Source organism: Phyllobates terribilis, unplaced genomic scaffold (assembly GCF_046119375.1).
Source record: "Phyllobates terribilis strain yellow unplaced genomic scaffold, ASM4611937v1 Scaffold_8__6_contigs__length_399053987, whole genome shotgun sequence".
Lineage (NCBI taxonomy): Eukaryota > Metazoa > Chordata > Amphibia > Anura > Dendrobatidae > Phyllobates > Phyllobates terribilis.
In genome coordinates, this window is record NW_027362768.1 from 134,844,175 (window position 1) to 134,863,141 (window position 18,967).

The window sequence follows — 18,967 nt, forward strand, 5'->3', positions numbered from 1 at the left end:
GCCCTCAAACGGGCATAAATTTTTTGTGACTTCAAAATGATTATACCAGAATTGTGGCATAAATTAATTTGATGCGTAGTGATCTGTGAGTTTTAGCTGAATATTCCAAGGTAAGAACCCAAGAGCTTCTTCCCCGTTCTTGGCATTGCTGCCGCACCCCAAGGGATTGTTAAAGAGGTTATCCAATGAAGGGAAATTATTTCTCCACGGGACCCCCATTGATGGGTAGAATGGGGGATTTTTATACCTGTTAGAATGGAATGGCAGCGCACATGCTCCATTCACTCTCTATCAGGCTGCTGGGAAATGCTGAGCGGCATTCCCAAAGAGAATGAATGGAGCGGTGGTCGGTTATGAGCACTGGGACTGCATAATAAAGGGAATAAACCTCAACCATTCTGCTGATCGGTGGTGGGCATCCCAGCGGTTGGACCACCACCGATCTATAAGTTATCACCTGGTAACTTCTCTTCCCTGAACAAATCCCTTTAAGTTGTCCCCTGTTGATCGGATAGGAGATAACTGAAAAGCTTGCTACAACCCTTCTAATATTAGTGGATACCCTAGTGGTCAGTTTATTAATATAAAATGGACAGAAGTACAATTCGTGCGCGGCTTTATGTACTGGGCACAAACTTAAAATGAAAGCAATTTTTGCCAAGTCTGAATCCACATAAAGAAGAAACTTCGGAAGAACGGGTATTTTTGTCTTCCTATTTTTAAACTGAATTTTCCTTATTTCATATTCCATAGCTGCTTTCAGAATTCCGGTTGCCGTTGGAAACTGAGAAGGGTTATGCATTCGCTGTCAAACAACTTCACTCTAATGATGTAACTGCTGTAGCTCCCACAACACATGGCTCTAGGAATCCAATTATTAGTGGAATTTTACTTTGCTCATGAATGGATAGGAGAAAAAAATGATGGGGGATAAGAGATGCAAAGTTTTTGTACAATTGCTCAATATTTGATGAAAATGTACTACCTGTTGAAAAGCATCATCTTGCAGCCCTCACCACCCAACAACAAATACTTTTGATGCATATACAAGTGCAATATGTCCAAGAATATTCCAACTTCTCATGCTCTGTCACTTGCCATCTACTGTCTTTCCGTAGGCTGTTTCTTTAACATCAGCATTCTGACAGCATTAAAGGTGCTGGAGCTTACTTTCCCTCACTTCGCAGCATCCAGTGCTCTTCCCAACATTTAATATTTTGCCTGTCTCGAACTGAAACCTCCGCCTTTAGCAGAAGAGCAGAGCTGAGAGAATAAGACCAGCCTCAAAGAGATTAGAGAATAAGACCCGCCTAACAGTTAAGAGAGCAGGAGCAGAGACAGAATGAGACCCGCCTCTAACAGCATAGAGAATAAAACACATCTCTAACAGTTAGGAGAGCAGGAGCAAAAAGAATAAGACCCGCCTCTAGGAGCACACAGAATAAGACCCGCCTCTAGGAGCACACAGAATAAGACCCGCCTCTAAGAGCACACAGAATAAGACCCGCCTCTAGGAGCACACAGAATAAGACCCGCCTCTAGGAGCACACAGAATAAGACCCGCCTCTAGGAGCACACAGAATAAGACCCGCCTCTAGGAGCACACAGAATAAGACCCGCCTCTAGGAGCACACAGAATAAGACCCGCCTCTAGGAGCACACAGAATAAGACCCGCCTCTAGGAGCACACAGAATAAGACCCGCCTCTAAGAGCACACAGAATAAGACCCGCCTCTAGGAGCACACAGAATAAGACGCGCCTCTAAGAGCCCACAGAATAAGACCCGCCTCTAGGAGCCCACAGAATAAGACCCGCCTCTAGGAGCCCACAGAATAAGACCCGCCTCTAGGAGCACACAGAATAAGACGCGCCTCTAGGAGCCCACAGAATAAGACGCGCCTCTAGGAGCCCACAGAATAAGACGCGCCTCTAGGAGCCCACAGAATAAGACGCGCCTCTAAGAGCCCACAGAATAAGACCCGCCTCTAGGAGCCCACAGAATAAGACGCGCCTCTAGGAGCCCACAGAATAAGACGCGCCTCTAGGAGCCCACAGAATAAGACGCGCCTCTAGGAGCCCACAGAATAAGACGCGCCTCTAGGAGCCCACAGAATAAGACGCGCCTCTAGGAGCCCACAGAATAAGACGCGCCTATAGGAGCCCACAGAATAAGACGCGCCTCTAGGAGCCCACAGAATAAGACGCGCCTCTAAGAGCCCACAGAATAAGACCCGCCTCTAGGAGCCCACAGAATAAGACCCGCCTCTAGGAGCCCACAGAATAAGACGCGCCTCTAGGAGCCCACAGAATAAGACGCGCCTCTAGGAGCCCACAGAATAAGACGCGCCTCTAGGAGCCCACAGAATAAGACGCGCCTCTAGGAGCCCACAGAATAAGACGCGCCTCTAGGAGCCCACAGAATAAGACGCGCCTCTAGGAGCCCACAGAATAAGACGCGCCTCTAGGAGCCCACAGAATAAGACGCGCCTCTAGGAGCCCACAGAATAAGACGCGCCTCTAGGAGCCCACAGAATAAGACGCGCCTCTAGGAGCCCACAGAATAAGACGCGCCTCTAGGAGCCCACAGAATAAGACGCGCCTCTAGGAGCCCACAGAATAAGACGCGCCTCTAGGAGCCCACAGAATAAGACGCGCCTCTAGGAGCCCACAGAATAAGACGCGCCTCTAAGAGCCCAGAGAATAAGACCCGCCTCTAAGAGCCCAGAGAATAAGACCCGCCTCTAAGAGCCCAGAGAATAAGACCCGCCTCTAAGAGCCCAGAGAATAAGACCCGCCTCTAAGAGCCCAGAGAATAAGACCCGCCTCTAAGAGCCCAGAGAATAAGACCCGCCTCTAAGAGCCCAGAGAATAAGACCCGCCTCTAAGAGCCCAGAGAATAAGACCCGCCTCTAAGAGCCCAGAGAATAAGACCCGCCTCTAAGAGCCCACAGAATAAGACCCGCCTCTAAGAGCCCACAGAATAAGACCCGCCTCTAAGAGCCCACAGAATAAGACCCGCCTCTAAGAGCCCACAGAATAAGACCCGCCTCTAAGAGCCCACAGAATAAGACCCGCCACTAAGAGCCCACAGAATAAGACCCGCCTCTAAGAGCCCACAGAATAAGACCCGCCTCTAAGAGCCCACAGAATAAGACCCGCCTCTAAGAGCCCACAGAATAAGACCCGCCTCTAAGAGCACGCAGAATAAGACCCGCCTCTAAGAGCACGCAGAATAAGACCCGCCTCTAAGAGCCCACAGAATAAGACCCGCCTCTAAGAGCCCGCAGAATAAGACCCGCCTCTAGGAGCCCACAGAATAAGACCCGCCTCTGAGCCCACAGAATAAGACCCGCCTCTAAGAGCACGCAGAATAAGACCCGCCTCTAAGAGCCCACAGAATAAGACCCGCCTCTAAGAGCACGCAGAATAAGACCCGCCTCTAAGAGCACGCAGAATAAGACCCGCCTCTAAGAGCACGCAGAATAAGACCCGCCTCTAAGAGCACGCAGAATAAGACCCGCCTCTAAGAGCCCACAGAATAAGACCCGCCTCTAAGAGCACGCAGAATAAGACCCGCCTCTAAGAGCACGCAGAATAAGACCCGCCTCTAAGAGTCCACAGAATAAGACCCGCCTCTAAGAGCACGCAGAATAAGACCCGCCTCTAAGAGCACACAGAATAAGACCCGCCTCTAAGAGCACGCAGAATAAGACCCGCCTCTTACAGCTAGGAGAGCAGGAGCACAGAGTCACTATTTCCTGTAATGCACCTTGGCACCGCTGCTGATTCGCAACTCCTCGTTTGTAGTAGAGAGAAAATGAGCGTTCAGGAATGTAACTTTAATACACTGTTAGGAAGGACTGGTACAGCTTTTTTTTTTTTGTTTAAATCTTTTTAGGCCTTATTGTACTAGATAGAATATTTTACACCCATTGCCAACTCTGTTCAATCATTATACATCCGGGGATGTCATACACAATTCCAAGAGCACTCTCACCATGCGCAGAGCCACTTATTTATGCTACAACTCAATAGTCTTCACAGTAGATAACTGTTGCACTCACATTTAATATAAAAGCATGGAAAGAGTATCTTGGGTGGGGTTCTTCACGTCTGACCTCAATTACCCGCACTGTACCACAATGGGAAATGTGTGCCTGCAATTTTAATTCAGAGCATATGTCTGCACTTCATTTTCTAGGACACTGTTCAATGTTGATTAATTGTTAATCTTTTATTCAAAGCCAATTTTTAATTATAAATGAAAACCTATATTGCAGGCAGAAAAATAAACTGATAAAAACTACAATGATAAAAGAGTCCGCAGACCGAGGTGCTGTACAGAACAGGAAAGCAAACGGCACATAAGACTCCGAGGAGCCCGACGTCTTATAGATGGAGAAAGGTGCAGGGTAATGAAAGACAAATGGCCATTTACATGACTTTGTTCCGTCTGAATGCAAAGAGCATTTCTTAAATCATAGGTGAATAAATTTACTGACTCTACGCTGAAAATGACTGCTATAATAACACTACTATAAAAAGTACTCGGGTCCTGCAGGAAATAGATTCTCTTAAAGGGGTTGTCTAACAAAAGACATTATTTTTTAAGCAGGAAAACTTATTGCAACCCCACCAATGAACAGCTGGTGTTTCATGAGAAAGCCCCATGTGGCCATACCCGAGCCGGTTACAGGAGAAATTTAGTAACAAAGGAGAAGAACCACTAACAAAACGTATGACCTATCTAGCGGACAAATATATGATAAAAATACCCTGGGGGTCCCAAGGGTCTGAGTAACTAACAGAAATAGGCAAGCACTGTACTACGTAAACTCCATTTGTCACGCATGCATTACAATGGACCACCATCAATTTCAGGGACAGAAGAGAAAGGGAGAGCGCGACAGAGGGGGAGAGCGCGACAGAGGGGGAGAGCGCGACAGAGGGGGAGAGCGCGACAGAGGGGGAGAGCGCGACAGAGGGGGAGAGCGCGACAGAGGGGGAGAGCGCGACAGAGGGGGAGAGCGCGACAGAGGGGGAGAGCGCGACAGAGGGGGAGAGCGCGACAGAGGGGGAGAGCGCGACAGAGAGGGAGAGCGCGACAGAGAGGGAGAGCGCGACAGAGAGGGAGAGCGCGACAGAGAGGGAGAGCGCGATAGAGAGGGAGAGCGCGATAAAGAGGGAGAGCGCGATAAAGAGGGAGAGGGATAAAGAAAAAAAGAGAGAAAGAAAGGTCGGCTGCTCCATCTTGGCTGACACTGGGCGCCTCTCTCCTGCTGTGTTAATGCCCTATGTGCACTCAGACAGTCGAGTTTTCAGTTCAGGTAGCACTTGCTCTGAGAACGGGGGATGGTGATATAGAGGGACATAATGGTGCCTGGGCACTTGGCCATGCCAGGGGTGCATCGATCAGCCCATTTACATAAGAGCGAAAGATCATTTTCTGCATAAGCAAGTCGGAGAAAAGTACACTATATGCATGATTTTTTTTCTATAGGGGCCAAGTCTCTTATGACTGAATAATTTATTGTAAGTTTAAATAGGTGGGGGAAGACTTTCTTAATAATTATCAGATATTATGTAATCATAACTTATGGAATTTGAATGAGTAAACCATTTTACATACATAATATCCCACGTACAGTAATGTGTGGCCTTCTGCACTTTACCATTAGTCTATTTCTAGTCGAGGCTTATTATTCCCCAAGTACAGCCGGATAATCCCCTGACAGTGCAGAGAGCTCCTAGACTCTATTATGTCACATTAATATTTAATGAGACGTATAGGGAGAATGTACTGGACAGCTCCAGAGAGGGGACGACTTCTGCACAGACCCGAGATTTATATCCTTATCCTCATCTGCGAAAATAGAATTCAATTAGGGATTTTTCTAATGAAGTTGAGCTTGCTGTCATTACTAGGAGATTTGTCATCATTCATGGTTATTAAATATTATAAAGAGCTAAAATTCTGCGCAAAGTTTTTGGCAGGTGTGGAAAAAAAGCTGCAAAGTAGGAATGTTTTTTTAAAATAGAAGTTTTAGTAGTTTATTTTTATCAATTAACAAAAAGAAAAGCGAATGAACAAAAGAGAAATCAAAATCAATATTTTGTGTGACCACCCTTTGCCTTCAAAACAGCTTCAGCGATTCTAGGGACTTGCACTCACTGTTTGAAGGATCTTGTTCCAAACATCTTGGAGAACTAACCACTGATCTTCTTTGAATGTATGCTTGTGCAAAACCTTCTGTTTCTTCATGGAATTCGAAATAGATTCAATGATGTTGAGATCAGGGCTCTGTGGGAGCTGTATCATCACTTCCGTACTCACTGTTTTTCTTTACTCTGAAGATATTTCTTAAAAACATTGGCTGTATGTTTGGGATTGTTCTCCGGCAGCAGAATAAATTTGGAGTCAATCAGATAGCTCCCTTATGGTATTGCATGAAGGATAAAACTGCGACCCAAAACGAACAGCCAACGTCATTAAGAACAACAACGTATCTTTAAAGTAAAGAACAAGGAGTCCTGGAAATGATAATACGGCCCCCACAGAGCCCTCATCTCAACATCATCCAGACAGTCTGCGATTACATAAAGAGAAAGAATTTGTGCAAGCGACATCCACAGAAGATCTGTGGTCAGTTCTCCAAGATGTTTGGAACAACCTTTTAGACCAATGAGTTCTCCGAGATTAAGAGTATTAATTGATCATGCAGGTGTCCAACCACAAGAAGATTTTGCTTCCACTTCTCAGTTGTGAGGTCAAGCAGCTCTGTATGCGGCATAGTGTCTGAGAGAGCAGACATCTTAAAAATGTTGAGGAACTGAAACACCTAATTTAGAGAGTTGCATAACTTTTTATAATTCAGTGATTAAAAGAGGTTGTCCCGCTTGGGCATCCCATTTTCTAGCGGCAGGTTTACCATGAGTGAGTGGACCATTAAACGTCCACATACTGAGTGAAAACCTTTATCTTCAGCTCATATATAGGAAAAATTGCCGGACGGTAACGTGGAATGACATCTACTGAGGCCAACTGGCAAAACATGGCCACCCTTGTTCCTCCAGAGAGTTTCCATTCACAGTAAGCAAAGGTATATTACAAAGTTACAGAACGTTTCATTGCACAATGTTTGAAGAGGTTATCTAGTGGCATAAATTAAGTCTTTCTTTGCTTATGTAATAGTAAAAGTTGCAACTTAATATTGTTTTTATCTTTTGGACCTTTCTTGGTTTTGACTCGCCAAGCGGGTCAAATTCGACAGAACTACTGTAGTTTTTCTTAACTGAAGATGTACGGACACAGTTCCAAATGATCAAGAAAGGTCTCCCACTCCCATTTAACCATCAAATTACCTGTCTGCCATAAGTTGGCTCTGTGGGGGTCATCTTGGAAAGCCAGCCCCCACTTCTTTCATGCAATAGAAGAGACCTACATATAGTCACATAATTACATAGGTTGAAAAAAGACCTAGGTCCATCAAGTTCAACCATGACGCATGTGCTTCAACCTCATAAGGCCATAAGCCCATCCTATGTGTGGTGGCCAATGGGGGCATGATTTTGAAGGTAATATCTCAGTTTGACCCCCAAATCTGTGCGACCATTGGCCACTGCACGCAGATGGGGCTTCAGTAGCAATCAGCTGCCGCAACGTGGGATCCTGGCCATTCAGAGGTTAATGAAGATAATGCTAGGACTTGTCTCCTTCTTTGGGGGTAACCTAGCGCGTTTTTCCAAATAAAACTAGTTGGAACGCTAAGAAATATATGTAAAAGTCTTTTGGGTGATTTTATTGAAATTTTGGATCCCTCTAAGATTTATTTAGGCTAAATAAAATGATTTTTTTTTAAAACATTTTCTCCATAATTAAATATCGTCCATGCAACATAGTCCCCACCACAATGGTGTTCGTTTGCACCTTCAGTCAATGCTAAATAGAGAGGAGGCTGGCAAGCCATGTCAACCCGATTGGACTCTCAGGAAGACCTCTGGGTGCCTGCAGTATTGGGGGTTACACATGGGCTTGTCTCACCATCTAATTGAATACATTTAGTACTTGTCAGATTACTTTCCAGCTCACGGAGTCTCTTAATTGCTGCCAGCAGAGACGTTTCCATGATGAGGAGGAAAAAAGGCTTCCGAGGGGGGATTTCAATTCAATACTGTTCAGGGCAAGGATGCTTCATGTTTTAGAAATGAGAATGAAACCAAGTACTTGCCAGTGACTACTCACAAGGGTCGAGACATCATGATTTCCATTAGTCAAGCAGTTAAGTGAAACATTAGTAATAGAAGGCGTCAATGTGATACAGTAAAAAGCTCTAAGTGATCAGTTGAGTAACGAGCCACCAAATATGGCCGGCCACCGAGAAACGGACTCTGGCAACCATGTGAAACTAGAGGGGCTACAGATGTAGCAGTCGCCATCTATCTATCTATTAATACAGTATCTCTACTTGGAAAAATATGACACCATCTTCTTCTGATAATGAGGTTACCACCACTCAAACCAGGAAAAACAAATATTCTTTGCGGTCTTCTCGAGAAGGAAATAAGGAACATCTGGTTAGCTGACTTTAGTAACACATTCAAGACAAAAAAAAATCTGAGAGCTGAAAATTGAGATAGAAGGAGAAGACGAGTCAAAAAGCCAAAGTGCTTGGCGCTTTTCCTCCTTTGGTTTAGCGGGACCCAGACCCCTCCTAACACCTTCCCTCCCCCGCCTCGTCAATTGAAACTTCTGATAAGTTGTAAACTATATACAGAATTAATAAACTAAAATAACAAATGTGGTAATTCTTAGCTGGGACCTAAGGTACCTAAATCTTGGAAGGTGTTCGCTTTCTTAATGGAGATCCAGCTAGTATGAGGAGTTTTATATACAATGTTTCTTGGGGGAAAAGTATCTACATTAGCTCTTCTCTAAGAGAATCTGTCACCAGAGAGCAGCACGATGTAGGGGCAGAGACCTTGATTTCAGTGATGTGTCACTTACGGGGCTGCTTGCTGCAATTTGATCAAATTATTTAGTGGAAAAAGATTCTTATGTCTGAAAAAATAGTGACTTTTCCGAACAAAAAAGTTCATGAAAAAATACACAATTACAAATGTAACAGCGGCCGACTGGTGAACTGGTTTGGAATAGCTTACGTAAGGCTACGTTCACACCAGGCATTTTTTCAGCATTTTTTTATGCAAATTTTCAGCAGCATTTTACAGTACTAGCAAAGTCTATGAGATTTCAGAAATCTCATGCACACACATTGTTTTTTTTTGTCTCACCAGTATTTTGTGCTTTGGATGTTTTTTTTGCACAATAGAGCAAGTCACTTCTTTCAGCGTTTTTTCACCCATTAAAAGTAATGGGTGGTGAAAAAACACTGAAAAAATGACTAGTGTTAGGTTTTGCTGCGTGTTTAATGAAGAAAAAAAAAAAAAAGTACAGCAGTATGTGAAACTCATTTATTTTTAGGTTTTCACCATCTTGTCTGTCACCTGAGATGGCAGTTTGCATTAGGATAGTTTAATTAAATTAGTTATATGTACAGTGTAAACATTGGCTGAGCTAGGTGTAGGATTGAACAATACCTGTGGCCCATGTAGGTGTGAAATTGAACAATCTCTAAGCAACTCAATGGCTGACCATAATGTGAAAATAAATAGTGTCCTACAAACTCAATGCCCTGCCAATGTCTTAAAAAAACTATTCCTGAACAATTCACCTCCCCCCACTGTTACATTTGTAATTCTGGTTAATATGATTTCACAAATGTCTTGCATTGGTGACCCGTGTTCATGCTTCTGTGGTGGAAACAAAGCTGAAATTTGGGATCCTGAAAACGCACCAAAACCTGCGTTTTTGACACAGCATCTTTCCAGCCAAGAGGTCAGGGTTTGCTGCAGGAAAAAAAAAACGCTGAAAAAGCGCCTAGTGTGCATATAGCTTAAGACATTGGAGGAGCATTGAGTTTGTAGGACGCAGTTTACTTTAACACTTTGGTCGGCCATTGAGTTGCTCAGGCATTGTTCAATTTCATGCCTTGGTCGGCCAATGTTTACTTAGTACGCATCACTAATTAAATTAAACTGTACTAATCCTAACTGCCATTCACAGGTCACGAGGACACCAAGTCATTAAGGTTTAAACGTGGGAAAATCACAAAAATAAATCGTGTTCACATACTGCTGCACATGCTTTTTTCACAAACAGTATAAGATTTAACATCCTGCTATGACAAGACGTGAATAGACATCTTCAAGAAAGTCCACCCTCATATTCGGGCTGTCTGATGACCAGTAACACATGGGCTGTTCTTTCCTAGTTCCCAAAATGTGTGACACGAGCGCCATGAATAGAATCCATAATACAGGACAGTACTAGTCTACCGTCTGCACCATTTCACAAGGCCATGGCTAAAAATAAGCCAATTGTTTACATAGGCTAGAGCCGCGAATGATAAAAACATCCAACTCCTGTATACTAATCATTACAGGACATCTGCTTCCCTGCGATGCTTCCTGCGGGCAAAGACCACCTCGCCCCGGATCATGTAAGCAGACACACCTGACATATATACACGTATGCTGCTGCGAAAGGTCAAGGAGAATGAGGAGCCGAACAAGTCTGCAGGTCACGGAGCAGAAAACAAAAGACGAGGCAATTGATTTTCATTATCCTTAAAGGGGGTGTCCAGGTTTGGGATAAAAGTCTGAAGCCACTCTATGTGACTGCGGACTTCTCAATCCATACAGCAGCACACCGTACGCTGTCAGGATTCTCTGTTAGGATATTCATACTTCAGGCCACATTAAGACTAGATGTGCCCGGCCTCGCTCTATACAAGTCAATTGATTGAGATTGTGCACGTCTAGTCGGCATGTCGCATACTTGCAGACTCTTTACCTCCTACTCTTGCTGCCAGCACTGGAGACTCTTGACAGCGTGTTGTGCACGCGTTGTGAGGATTCAAAAGTCTGAAGTCACAGAGTGACTGCAGACATTCATCCCAAACCTGGACAATCCCTCTAAGGCTCCCATATAAGTCAGTAAGAAGTAAGATGAAACAGACCATTTAGACTATAAAGGGTCAATGGCTATGTAGGTGAAATGAACGATTCTTCAAATTGACCAATGGGCGACTGAAAAACACTCATTGTCATTCAAAAGACCAATTGGGCATCTTGGATGTTTTTTCGGACGAATCTAGGCGCCGGCTGTATCATTGGCCGGGGGAAAAAAAACACAACTGATGCAGTCTCTGATGTTTTTGAAATTATTTTCAGCCATCGGAAAAAGTCTGTTGTTTGACAGATGAACGATTGGTCTCCAGCATCTAAGGTGCGCAGGAAAACAGGTTTTGTGCAAAGATCCACCAAATACAGAACAGATTTACCACTCCATGGTGTATTGGTGAATTTAGAGGCTCAGATTTCTCCCCATAAATGAGTGCCGGTCACCTATATACAATTCGATGGGTGCTTGTTCATGGCCCGTTCACACATAGCCTTAATGTGCGCATCCGTCCTATGTGCACACAAAGCGTTTTTGATGCGTTTTCGCGTTATCCTTCGCGGAATCACTGCAAAAACGCTTGTTAATAGGTCTGCCAGGTATGGGTAACATGGTGCGGAAATTTCCACTCAGGATTACCATTGCGGTAAAAACCACAGCATGACCGTTGTGCGGGCGTTTCCGCCGCAAATTCGCACCCATTAGCTATAATTGAAACGCATCAAATCCGCAGGTATAATATTTATACCTGCGGATTTGATGCGTTTCAATTAAAGCCAATGGCCGCGAATTCGCAGCAGAAACGCGCTGCGGGTGGCACCCGGGTCGGGAGAGGAGGACTACTACTCCTCATCCTACCGCCGCTCCCGCTGATAACAGCTAGAGCGGCACGGTTAGGAGGAGCAGTAAGTCTTCCCAGCCAAGCAGGCTACCATGCAGTGTAAAAAAGAAATAATAAAGTAAAAATAATAAAAAAAAAAACCTTACACTCACCTGTCTGGCGTCCCTCGGTGTCCTCCTGGTCCCCGGTGATGCCCTCTCCCCGGAGGTATACTGCGGGAGGGCACTCGCTTTCAGAAGTATACTGTGTTTCCAGGACCTGCGGTCACATGAGCGATCAGTTGATCGCTCACGTGACCTCACCCTGGGAACATTCTGAAGAATATTCACAGGGAGATGGTGGTGAGAGCTCAACGGGGCCGATCAGCTGATGAACCCCAGTGACCTCCTGCACAACAATGTGTAAAATCACTCCTGTTAGTATACACTGCGGGCTTCTACAGCAGTGACATCAGTGATTGCTATAGAAGTGACCCGGATCGCCGTGGGACAATTGTTGGCGGTACGTGGACTGCATCGTGACGGCGGACAGGTGAGGAATATGGTTGTTTGGGTTTTTTTACTTTTTTTTTTTTTCAGAAGATCAATGGCTTCGCGGACCCAGTACAAAAAGAAAAAAAAAAAAAAGTGTGTTTTTCATTAAAATACTTTATTCTGGCCGTGTATTTATTGAAAAAGCGGTGACCATTTTACTACGCAGTTAGTAATGGGGGCGTCTTATAGACGCCCTCCATTACTAACCTGGGCTTCACGTCAGCGGCCAATACAAAGCTGACATGAACCCCAATCCCATTACCCCACTTGCCACCACTACAGGGCAGTGGGAAGAGCGGAGGCTAAGCGCCAGATTTGGCGCATCTTATTTCTGGAACTGCTGAGGGGTGATATAAATAGCCGCGGAGGGGGCCGATATTCATGGCCCCTTCCCTGGCTATTAATATCAGCCCACAGCTGTATAGTTTAGCCTTTTCTGGTTAGATTTTATAGGGGAACCCCACGTCAATTTTTTTCTCAGTTCCCCCTGTAATCTAGCCAGTAAAGGCTAAACAAATAGCTGTGGGCTGATATTAATAGCCAGGGAACATTGTAGGCTAATGGCGCCTTCCCCGGCTACTAATATCAGCCCCCAGCAGTCGGCTTTCCCTCTGCTGGTTATAAAAATGACGCAGGAGCCCACGCCATTTTTTTTTTTTTTTTTTTTACATTTTAAGCTCTGTGTCCACGATTCAGACTTAGCAGCGCTTTGGACGCATATTTTTGCTGCATCCAAAACGCTGCGTTCTATTGAATGCAGGTAAGTCCACATGTGTTCACTGAACCATGAATATTTACCGTATTCAATACATTCTAGTTGTCAAATTTCTGTTGCGGAGACTAGCGACTCCGCAAGAGAATGTGACGTCCTGAAAGATGCACCACATGTCAGTGTCCGCGGGTGATTCACAGCCTCTGATACACGTGTGGCGGCCCTGCGGGTCCAGTCGCCACAGAGGTACTGCATCTCAGCCAGAGGTGTGGTACCCCACTCTCGGGTAAGGAGGGAGCACTACCCGGGACCCACACACCCACATCCAACACCACATCTCTCCAGTAGGGAAGGGCGACATTGCTCCTGAGGGAGAGCACAGTCCCTGTCCCTGTCTGGAGGGGGGAACTAGGTAGAGAAGGTGGGTGGAGGAAGTAGTTTAGGGGAGCACTGAAGGAAGGACTGAAGGTAGAGGGGACCACGTAGAGTGACAGTTGGTGACGTGGGTCACATGACAGGTAGTACAAAAAGAAGGGTAGAAAGTCAGTCAGTCAGAGCAGTTGGTGACAGGAGTATGTCACAGGGAGTGAAGAGAAAAGGGGTCCTAGGAGCAAGAGGGCAGAGAGTGAGGACCGTTGAAAAGTGAGGGCCCAGTTAGAGGGGGCCAGTAAAAGAAAGAACAAGAGAGAAGGGCTTCAGAGACAGAGAAACGATCTTAGGGGCACTGGAAGTGCGGGGTCCACCCGTGCGCCCGAGTTCAAGCCGACAGTGAAGGGATCAGGTCGCAGTAGAGGACCGGCCCCAGACTAGTGGAGGATGGCAAGACTCAGCTAGCAAACCAGAGGTTGCAGTATCTCTAAGTGCCGTAGCCAAAACCACACACATTCGCTGAAAAAGTGGCCATATAGGCCCAAGGGGACGTCGCCCGACAAGACCCGGGGACACTGGCTTGGGACACTGTGTGAGGTGCAGGGCAGGAGAGCGAGAGCCAGCACAGAGAGACGACCTGGGATACATAAGAAGGGGGTCCCGATCAAGTGCACCCAAGTTATCCGAGAGTTGGCAGGATCACTTCCCCGGAGGATACAGGACTCGGTGGGCTGTTATAACATGGCTAGCAGTTGTAACCTAGAGCACCATAAAAACAGAGTAAAAACTTGAAGACTGCATACCGCTGTGTCCTTGACTTAATTGCTGCGTTACCTGCCTTGCACTACACCAACAACATCTAAAATTACCTATTTAACTGCCCTGAAGCCTAGCTCTACCCGTGGAGAGCTGAACCATCTCTGCTGCGTCACCAACGGCCACAGTGGATCTGAACAGCAGCGGCGGCCACCTACACTGTGTTCCAAATTATTATGCAAATAATATTTTCTCAGATTTTCCCAAATTATCTATATGAATTGCAGTCATTGTAATTTTCCAGTCAAATAACTATTAGAGTACAATTGAAAGGTTTTTGTACAAACTGCCTATGATAACAGTATATTTAAAAAAAAAAAAACAAAAAAACTCAAACTGCACTCAAAATGCATGTTCCAAATTATTATGCACAGCAGAGTTTTCAACCTTTTAATTTTAATAATGAACAAAAAAATGGTCATTTTTGAAATTATAAGCATTAGCAGGTTATTACAAACTGAAATCAAACAGTTTTCAACTCAAAACTTTATTCTAGGTGATGTTACATTTGCACATAGGACCGCTTGTTCGAAAGGAGCTTCTGAACTCTCTCGTCCATTGAATGTCAGGTTTTGGATGGTTTCTGCTTCAATTGTTTTGCATGAGGACAGAATACCCTCCCAGAGCTGTTGCTTAGATGTGAACTGCCTCCCGCCATCATAGACACTCCTTTTGATGATGCTCCAGAGGTTCTCAATGGGGTTGAGGTCAGGGGAGCATGGGTGCCACACCATAAGTTTGTCCCCTTTTATGCCCATAGCAGCCAGAGATGCAGATGTGTTATGTGCAGCATGAGACGGGGCATTATCATGCATGAAAATGATCTTGCTGCGGAATGCACGGTTCTTCTTCTTGAACCATGGAAGGAAGTGCTGTTTGAGAAACTCAATATACATTATGGAGTTCATCTTTACCGCTTCAGGGATCCTAAAAGGCCCGACAATCTCTCTCCCCATGATTCCAGCCCAAAACATTACTCCACCTCCTCCTTGTTAGCGCCGTAACGGTGTTTGCATGGGGTGTCCATCAACCAGCCATCCTCCACTCCATCCATCTGGACCATCAAGATCATTTCATGCATGATAATGCCCCGTCTCATGCTGCACATAACACATCTGCATCTCTGGCTGCTATGGGCATAAAAGGGGACAAACTTATGGTGTGGCCCCCATGCTCCCCTGACCTCAACCCCATTGAGAACCTCTGGAGCATCATCAAAAGGAGTGTCTATGATGGCGGAAGGCAGTTCACATCTAAGCAACAGCTCTGGGAGGGTATTCTGTCCTCATGCAAAACAATTGAAGCAGAAACCATCCAAAACCTGACAAATTCAATGGACGAGAGAGTTCAGAAGCTCCTTTAGATCAAGGGGTCCTATGTGCAAATGTAACATCACCTAGAATAAAGTTTTGAGTTGAAAACTGTTTGATTTCAGTTTGTAATAACCTGCTAATGCTTAGAATTTCAAAAATGACCATTTTTTTGTTCTTTATTAAAATGAAAAGGTTGAAAACTCTGCTGTGCATAATAATTTGGAACATGCATTTTGAGTGCAGCTTGAGTTTTTTATTTTTTTTAAAATATACTGTTATCATAGGCAGTTTGTACAAAAACCTTTCAATTGTACTCTAATAGTTATTAGACTGGAAAATTACAATGACTGCAATTCATATAGGTAATTTGGGAAAATCTGAGAAAATATTATTTGCATAATAATTTGGACAGTGTATAGCCGCGTACCACGGGTGGCGTCTTGAAACTTTATCCCCAAAACTTTATTCCCCTCTTTATTTATTGACTGCCCTGGGCCACGGACTGGGTCACGCCACTGTGACTACCCCAAAAGGAACCGACCGGCCCGGCTATCGAGCACCCCACGGCCCCACAAAAAATCCAATCAGCTGGTGAATGGGACAATAATCAGGAATGAGTGTTCTTAGGATTATTGGAATGTGTAACTGGGCCTATAATATCTTAATATAGGGCAATCGAGTTTCAAGTCTGGTGTGTATATTCTGTGATAACCTCTGGTATTGACATCAATAGCACCCATAGGGCTCTGTTCGTCCGATGGTGGCCTTGTTGGGGTGGAGAAGGCTGATATATATATATATATATATATATATATATTTTTTTTTTTAACTATATAATGCAGGTTGCACTGTCCTATACAGAAGACGAATTAATTGCACGGTGGGTTTTGTTGAGGTGAAGCACGCTGCACCCAAGTGCAGTCAAAAAGTGTTGCAATTTGCAGTAAAACTGCATGTGCTTGTGCGATAAGGTTCTTGGATGCATTGCGTGCATGTGTAACCTAAACTCTGCATTGAATGCAATACAGATATATATTTATTATTTTTATTCCTACATACAATATAGGACAATGCAAAGATCAATGTGCAAGGACTATATTATACATGTATAATTTACCACTGCAGCTGTAAGTCTGGAGAAACCACAGGAGGGTTACATCTCACAGCCCAGCAACACCATGCCCATACTGCTGTGATGTTAAAATCAATAGCACATCTCAGCAAGATTCCTACTGGGAGAGCGGATGAAAAACGCTTTACCGTGTCCCTTTTATTGTAAATAGCATATATAAAACTAAGGACGGCCCTGGGACATGATAAAGGTGGAAATAGAATCTAGGAGCAATTACAGTATAATATAACATGTGCAGCACGCCCTGTACATCTATACACACGCAGCGTCCGTATATCAGAGACCAGACGCAGAACGCTTCTCCATGAGAAATGACTGCAGCGGAGCGTCTGGGAATAGCGGAGCGCCTGGGAATAGCGGCGCGGGCGGCTCAGCAATTGTCATTTATTTTTGAATTCAGAAAGGTTTGAGGTGCAATGACCCGTACAGTATTTCTCGCTGTATCATAAGCACGTCTTTACAGGGCAAAATACACAGGAAAAGAATAACACAGGTGTCAAGAAAACCAGTATTTACTTAACATCATCATTACATGGCTACAACTGGTGGATATATATATATATATATATATATATATATATATATATATATATATATATATATATATATATATATATATATATATATATATATATATATATATATATATATATACACATACACATACATACACATTATATCTGTGTAGGTGTGTGTGTGTATATTGTATGTATGTACAGTACAGACCAAAAGTTTGGACACACCTTCTCATTTAAAGCTTTCAAACCTGAACCCAATCGAGATGGTTTGGGGCGAGCTGGACCGCAGAGTGAAGGCAAAAGGGCCAACAAGTGCTAAGCATCTCTGGGAACTCCTTCAAGATTGTTGGAAGACCATTTCCGGTGACTACCTCTTGAAGCTCATGAAGAGAATGCCAAGAGTGTGCAAAGCAGTCATCAAAGCAAAAGGTGGCTACTTTGAAGAACCTAGAATATAAGACATATTTTCAGTTGTTTCACACTTTTTTGTTAAGTATATAATTCCACATGTGTTAATTCATAGTTTTGATGCCTTCAGTGTGAATGTACAATTTTCATAGTCATGAAAATACAGAAAAATCTTTAAATGAGGTGTGTCCAAACTTTTGGTTTGTACTGTATGTATATACACACACACATGTATGTATAGATACAGATGTATATATAGATATATAAATATATATATGTTTATCTATATAAGTATGTGTATATATAGAGAGATAGAGATATGTATAATAAAAACTGTAAATTTGATACTATTTTTGTATTTTGCTAAGAACTGGTAATATCTGCTAATTCTGTTTTCCTGGAAACGTTTGCAGGATCATCAAAAGTCAGAATAAAATCATTTTGCAGTAAGTACTATATAGAACTAATGAGGATGGAAGGGGATACAGGGCTGGAAAACAAGCAGCAGATACCAGAAAACGTATACTAGGGTGAAGACAAACCCATAGTTCTGGATGTGGAAGCAATAGCTGCTCGGTGCCAGTTAGTGAAGGAGCTCTGCAGGTCATAAATTCCCCTGTTTTGCTGGCCATATGCAGGTGGCATTGGCACAAACGGATAACATGCCTTCTCCAGTCCTTTCTCCTTCTTCCTATAGACTTGTCCAATTATCCACTGGCGCCTGGACGGAGCAGTTTTCCACCCCACAGATTGTTGGTATTTTAAATCACAGCACAACGCCAGGAAATCCTGAGAGCGAGTAGCCAGCAGATAAGCCGTCTTCTAGAAAACACTGGCAAAACAAGACCGCAGTCCTCCAGAGGATTGTAAACGCTCAAGAGTCCACTGCCACCACCACAATGGCTGCAATCCTGCCTCAGATTTAGATTCAGAACTGATGAAAAGTGGCATCAGGCCAAAGCTAAAAAAGTAGATCAATTTTCCTATTCTGGCGTGGTGACTTAGTGGCCAACAGTCGCCATAGTGCAACCAGGAGACAGCCTGTGACCTTCATGCAGGACGGCTACGGGGCCATTTATTTCTAGATTATTGCAGTGGTCAGTGTCAGTAGGTTGTTGGATAGATGTATTTGCAGCCACCTCCGCTAGAAAACAAGGAGGAACAACTACAGCTGATTAAATGAACACAGACTCTCTTTAGTTGCAATATATTTTATTTTTCTGTTACTAAATATATTGCAGTACATATTTGCTTCCCAACTTTCCAAATGGTTTTTCCTAAAAATTTTGTATCATTTTGCTGCT

The 18,967-nt window shown here is 44.1% G+C and overlaps 1 protein-coding gene across 2 annotated transcripts in view; it reads right to left on the minus strand.

Moving 5' to 3' along the window:
- RASAL2 (RAS protein activator like 2) overlaps positions 1 to 18,967 on the minus strand; it is a 296,425-nt gene that overhangs the window by 197,412 nt on the left and 80,046 nt on the right. The window lies entirely within an intron of this gene.